General features: G+C 43.7%; 1 pseudogene; it reads right to left on the bottom strand.

The window, feature by feature from the left end:
• Positions 1-5,983: 5,983 nt before the first annotated feature.
• On the bottom strand, positions 5,984-6,499 carry LOC102249372 (annotated as a pseudogene).
• Positions 6,500-6,709: the final 210 nt, after the last annotated feature.

Raw genomic sequence — 6,709 nt, 5'->3', positions numbered from 1 at the left:
AAAAGCAAAAAAAACCCAAAAAAACTAGATAGGGCAGGGTGGGAGTGGGAAGTGACTGCTGACAAGAACAATAAACTGCTGACAAGAACAGCAGAATTTTTGGGGGGTGATGGAAATGTTCTAAATGAAATGTGATGATTGTGCAATTAGACACATTTACTAAAAACTATTGGGCTGTATGCTTACAATGGGTGAATTTTATGGTGTATAAATTATATCTCAATAAAGCTTAAAATATCTCTGAAAACTGAATTTTTAACAGTATCATATTCCATTTTGGGAATAGTCTATTTCTTTAACCTCTGTGACTTGGGAGAAATGGTCAATGTTTATTCCATTTTTAGCCAAAATCCATATTCAGTGGGTTACATTGGAGCCATTGGACTGAAACAAGAATGACTTTGTGGAATGAATGAATGACTTTGTGGAATGAATGCTAACCCAGTGGTCGGGAAACCTAGTATGGTCTCAACTCTGCCTCCAGCTGGACGGACCTCAGTTCCCTCATCTGCAAAATGTAGAAGAGAAGTGGACATGGGAAATACTGGGCCCTAGGGGATAGAGGAACAGAATGGAAAGCATCGCAGTAATAATAAAAGAAGACCGATTTCCCCAGAAGTGTAACAGTGACCGGTTAAGTACCCCCTGTCTGTACCGGCCTTCTTTCCCCGCTTTCTTGCGCTGGTAGAAAGCAGCAGGGACTGTGTGCAGGGTTCCGAGGTGATCGTTTCCCAGGAGAAGACAAGACATTGGAGGAGGCTCAGGAGACAGTGCCATGACGACAGAGTTGAGTAGGGTCTGCCCTGTAAACGGGAAGCATTCTGCTTGGCCATGGCTCTTGTTTTGGGCATGAAGCCCCCTTTGGGGGATGAGTTAGTAGGAAGCCATCTAGATTTTGTGCTCCCGAGTCAGAGCGTAGAGCTCATTATAGGAAGACTAAGGTTGGAAAAACTTTTAGAGTCAAGGGTTTAGAAATGTTGCCATGAAAAAAAATAGGTCGCCATGTTTGCCTTCCAAGAGAGAATTTAAACTGGGAGACACTGAACTGGTCTCAGATTCCCGTTCTCCATTTCCAGCCGAGGCCCAGGTTTTCCTACAGTACAGCCAGCAGCATCGGTACCCAGAAAACACAACAGAAAATCTGTGCAAACCTGACTTGTAAACGTTTTTTTCATTAGCTCCAGGCTCCCAGCCACCAATAAACGGTATGCTTTTAAAAACCCGTTATTATTTTGTGCTTCTTTTCCTTATTCATAGACTTGGGATTTTCTTAAAATGTTATTTATCAAGCATTTATATGTTGAGTCCCTTCAAAAGGTAACGGCATACTAAGTTTTGCTTAAAAGAGAGAGAGAAGGGGGGAAAAACCCAACCCCTTTAATAAACTCTCTGTAACTTGAGCCTGCTGGTGGTCTTGGAAGCAACCCAAATCCAGGTTTGGTTGATACTGTGTAATGTGAATGCAATTAGTAGTGGTTTTGCTAAAGTAGAGAGAAATGTAGAAAAATAATGCCCAGCAAATTTAGGTCAGAGCTGGGAAGCTTATAAAGCCTTATTTTTGTTTTCATTACCTTAAGTAATAGGGAAGTGTTTGTCTTTATTATGTAATTTCCCTAGCAATAATACATTTTAAAACATTTTCTGTGTTAATTTCATGTGTTTAGTCAGAAAGCCACAGTTCACAAACCTCTGTCACGTGACTGTTGCCACTGTTTATGGACAGAAGATTCCTTGTGCATCCTAAAATTATTCATGGGGCAACGTTCACCACCTGCTTCTTCAGTCAGTAACAGGTCTGACAAAGCAGCTTTCAAGGGATCAACCTCCGCCTGCTAAGCTAAGGAGTGAATGGACCTGTATGTGGATGTTGTATTTCAGAGGGTATGATTAGCTTCTGGCATTTAAACCCACGTGACCAGATTGTAAAGGATAATCTGTAAGGACAGGGGCTACGCCTGTCGGGTTCATAGTAGGTGCTCAGGAAATAATAGCTGTTCGTCGTCTCACCTTCCAGATTGCAGATGTAGTTTACTCCTCCCAGCGGCACCATCCTCCTTGCTTCTCCCTGAACTTGCCAGGCCTACTCCTGCTTCAGTACCTTGGCATTTTCTCAACCTCTGCCTGGAGGCCAGATACCAGCTGGACCACTCCCTCACCTCTCCAGGTCTTTGTTCAAAGGATACTACACCATCTCAGTGAGGCCCTACCTATATCCTTTCTTTGCCCCCCCCCCCACCTTTTTCATAGTAACATCACCATTCAATAAACTGACATACGACATGTGCTGTTTATTTGGTTTATTGTTTGTCATTCCACCATGAGAATGTGAGCCCCACGAGGGCAGGGATTTCTGTCTGATTTGGTGATTGCTAAGTTCCCAGTGCCTGGAACATGATCGTTGCTACAATTTGAACTCATGAATCAACCAATGAATGCTCTACCATTTGCTAGTTATATGGCAATGGCTAGTACGTGGGCTCTCTTGGATGTTAGGCTCGATTCTCCATTTATGTCATAAAATGGGATGTGTGGGTCACATGAGGTATTTCACATGAAAGTTCTCTTATGCCACATTCTGCAAATGCATTCATTGGTTTAACAAGCTAGACACCATTCCTGCCTTCACAGAGCTTAACCTTGTGGGGGAATTGGAAACATTTATGTCCTTCTAGTAAAGTGGGCCAGGGAAGATGCAAGGAGCTACGGGAGCACCTACGAGGGACTCAATCCAGATGTGGGGACAGGACCGTGGAAGGCTTCGTGGAGGAAGGGGCATCGAAGCTGAAGCTGGAAATGGAATAGGCATTGAGCAGGTGGAGTTGGGGTGGTTGGTGGGGGGTGTGAAGGGTATTCCAGGCAAATCATGTGTACAGAGTCTGGAAGGGAGGAACCATGGAGTCCGTGGGGAACTGAAAGTAATCTAGTCTGTCTGGAGTATCCACTGTGGGATAGGCAAGGGGTCAGAAGTGTGGCTTGAGATACAGTTTAGGGATAGGTCCCTTAGCAGGCCATGCCAGGGAGCTTGTATTTGATCCTATGGCCAATGTTTGACTTGGTCAGACTTTCATTTGCAATAGTCATTTTATGGAGTAAGACAGTTTTTTGTCCCTCAATGAGGAACTTGAACACAAGCTTCCCAGAAGAAAGACTGTTAAAACAGTGAAAAGGGCTTTCAGAGAGTGAACATTTCAGTTCCACGAGGTCTGCTGCATTCTTCTTGAATCTGACTGGTGAGTTTCCTAATAGGAAGTTTAAAGATCTCCTTGCCCTCCCTCCCCCACTCCCCAAATGCTTAAGAAGCTTAATTACCTTTGGGTACATAGTTCATTGCTTGATTTAAAGGACATGGTGTTGTTGCTACAGACATAGATATTCCCATTGAACTGTGGGGCAGACAAATACCATAGGGATGGAGGAGGCAGAGAATATGCTTTTAGACCCGGGAGGAGTGAGGGTGCCTCCGATCCAGCACTAGTTAAGATGCCAACAGTAGGGCATAAGATGGTAGAGGGGACACCTGGCAGACCTTGGTCCTGTCCTTGCTCTGCAGCTAACAGATGTGCCTTTGGGAACCATTTAACTTGTGTGAGCCTCAGTTTCCTTTTCTGAAAAATGGAGTCAATGCTACTTAGCTTTCCAGTTTCAATGAGATAAAGTACAGTTGTTTCTGCTGTAACACTTTTTTTTTTAAACACAAATTTGTTCTGACCTAATCAATATAGTAGGGAACAATTAGAAGAAAGTATGCATTTCACATTTACTTATTATCTCTGTTCTCCATGAGAAACGCTGGGTGAACTCAGAAAACTGCACTCAGCTGAAGTGAGCCTCGTGGGAATACACAGAACACGCACACCTCACAGATTGGCTCGCTGCCACAGTGCACCGTGTGTGTGTGTGTGTGTGTGTGTGTGTGTGTGTGTGTGTGTGTGTATGTGTTTCAGAGCCATGCCCATCCACATCAGGTGTTACCACTTGCTGTCTGATTTCCCATAACCCTCTTCCACCACTTCTCAGTAATCCCCAAGCTGCAACCCTTCCGGCACCCACTGCTATGAGCAAACTTCAGGTCCTTTTCAAGGTAAAACACCACATTTATAAGACATGTAGGTCTTAACCATTTAACACATGTAAAACCATGCTACCATTTTCATTAGATTCCTCTTTTATATTGTGTCACTAATGAAGTTTTTGAATAGTGTGCTTCAACCCTATGTCCTCATGAGCCCTGTGGTTTTTATTGCATGATTTTGCATAGCATAGTGGTTTTTTGGGAACTTGCATTTTCTGTTACAGCAAAATGAACTGTATTTCAAACACCTAACACAATTCCTGGCAGACAAGAGGCTTTTAGTAAAAGGTAGTCGTTTTATTACTAAGATCAATGCACTTACGCAGGGCGTTGGGCTGGCGCAGGGATAACTAGTTAAAGCAGTGGTTCTCAACCTTCTGGCTCTTTAAACACAGTTCCTCATGTTGTGACCCAACCATAAAATTATTTTCATTGCTACTTCATAACTGTAATGTTGCTACTGTTATGAATCGTAATGTAAATATCTGATATGCAGGATGGTCCTAGGTGACCCCTGTGAAAGGTGACCGCCAAAGGGGTCGCCAAAGGGGTCGCGACCCACAGGTTGAGAACCGCTGAGTTAAAGCATTTATTGCTATGATTGTGAGTGTAAGTAAAATGGACACCTGAGTGGAAGGGTTTTGGTGCTGCTGTTTTTTCGAGGTGTGATGGTCAGACCCCTCTTGGGGTTTTATCATTGACAAACCCGATATGTCTAGAAAGCAGCAAGCTGGGAAGAGAGAAGGCACGAGAATGGTCTGTAGACAAATTAGAGGGCTGCCCTGGGAAGAAGGATCGCTTTGTTTTGTGGGCTTCCTGGGCCTGTGAACGGAAGCTCCCAGGGCCCAGGGCTCTGCTCTTGGCAGAGAAGAACCTCAGAATGGTCCCCAGGGGCTGATGTGTTCTCCAAGCCCCGCTGGCTGCTCTGGGGTAGGTGAGGGCAGAGAGGGGTCAGGCAATGGGTATGGAGGTTCTACCTTTAAAGTACCCCTCCCCCTTTAAAAAGGATATATTTTAATTGATTTCAGAGAGGAAGGGAGAGGGAGAGAGAGAGATAGAAACACCAATAATGAGAGAGAATCATTGATCAGCTGCCTCCTGCACGCCCCACACTGGGGATGGAGCCTGCAACTTGGGCATGTGCCCTGACCAGGAATCAAACTGTGAGGTCCTGGTTCGTAGGTCAAGGCTCAATCACTGAGCCACGCTGGCCGGGCATCCCCTTCCTACTTTTAAAGGTAGTGCTCACCCTCAGGTAACTGCAGGGCTGACCAGAGTAAATCTCATGCAGAAACAACCCATGCGTTCCCAGCAGTGCTTGGGCTTTGGCTTGCCTTGTTGTTAGTGGTCTAAAAGAATAGCTCCCACATGTACATATTTACACACTAATTTCTTTAGTTATGCCCTTGAACACTGGAAATATAAAGACTGTGTCTTACAAATATTTATGGCTTTTGTTATGCTTAGGAGTAGTGAAATCACATCAGTGCTTTCCATCCAGAGTCCCTTTTCCCTCTTTTCTGTTTTGTTTTTGTTTTTTTTACTTTTTTTTTTTTAATCAGGGGAAAAGTTTAGCTAGTTGCTGATCTGGCTTTAATTTCTGTCTAATATCCTGTATAGCTTTTGTCCTCTCCACCCTGTCGAGGCCGTTAAGCTCTTGTAATAGAGAGATGTCACCCTAACATACTGATATATGAGTCTAGGTTTTGATTTGATGTTACTGTTAAGAATAGAAGATGTTTCAAATATTTGATTTTATTAAATTGGTTTCCCCTCTAATCATAGAAAGGGTATTACTGTTCACATGCCAAATCTTAAAAAAAACTTACAAAAAATTAAAAATGGCATATTTTTCTGGCAATTATCTTACCCTAATGCTTTAAAATGAATGTTGTGTTGTTTTTTGTTTTGTTTTTTACAGTGTAAAATTTGTATATTTAGAATTAGCCAGCTGGACTCAGTTTAGATGATTCCAATTTTGTTGGCAGCATTGAAAGCATCTTAGAGTCAGTTGAACACATGCCTTCTCTCCATCAGGCCTGATCAGGGTGTTGACCTTGGCCATGTCAATGTCATAGAGCTTCTTCACTGCCTGTTTGATCTGGTGCTTGTCGGCCTTGACATCCACAATGAACACAAGTATATTGTTGTCTTCTGTCTTCTTTATGGCTGACTCCATCGTCAGGGGGACCTCGATGATGGCGCAGTGGTCAAGCTTGTTTCTCCTGGTGCTGCTCTTCTGAGAACATTTAGGCGGCCTTCAGAGCCGCAGTGTCTTGGGCTGGTTGTAGGAAGGTGGGTGACGTGTGGGTCTTCTTTTTTGTGCCCTTGATGCCTTCCTGTGGATGCCTTCAGCACTGCTTTCTTTGCCTTCAAAGTCTTGGCTTTGGGAGGGGCAGGGGTGTCCTCCTTCACTTTTGGTACCATCTTTGCATAAAAGGTTGAATGTTGTTTTTGTTTGTTTGCTTGTTTCTATGACAAGCACAAGGGATTTAAGCTTGCCCTTAAGTGGATTTTTTCCAAAACCAAGGGTCATTACATTTCTTCCTTCCTTCTAGCTCTCTGGGAAGCATGGATGGCCTTTTCCACGTGGGAGTTCTTGAGCTGTGTGTATTGGCTCTAAGAGCACATGAGACA

Source organism: Myotis brandtii, unplaced genomic scaffold (genome assembly GCF_000412655.1).
Source record: "Myotis brandtii unplaced genomic scaffold, ASM41265v1 scaffold540, whole genome shotgun sequence".
NCBI classification, from domain to species: Eukaryota; Metazoa; Chordata; class Mammalia; order Chiroptera; family Vespertilionidae; genus Myotis; species Myotis brandtii.
Note: the sequence above shows the minus strand (reverse complement) of the source record. Positions and strands in the feature narration are given on the sequence as shown.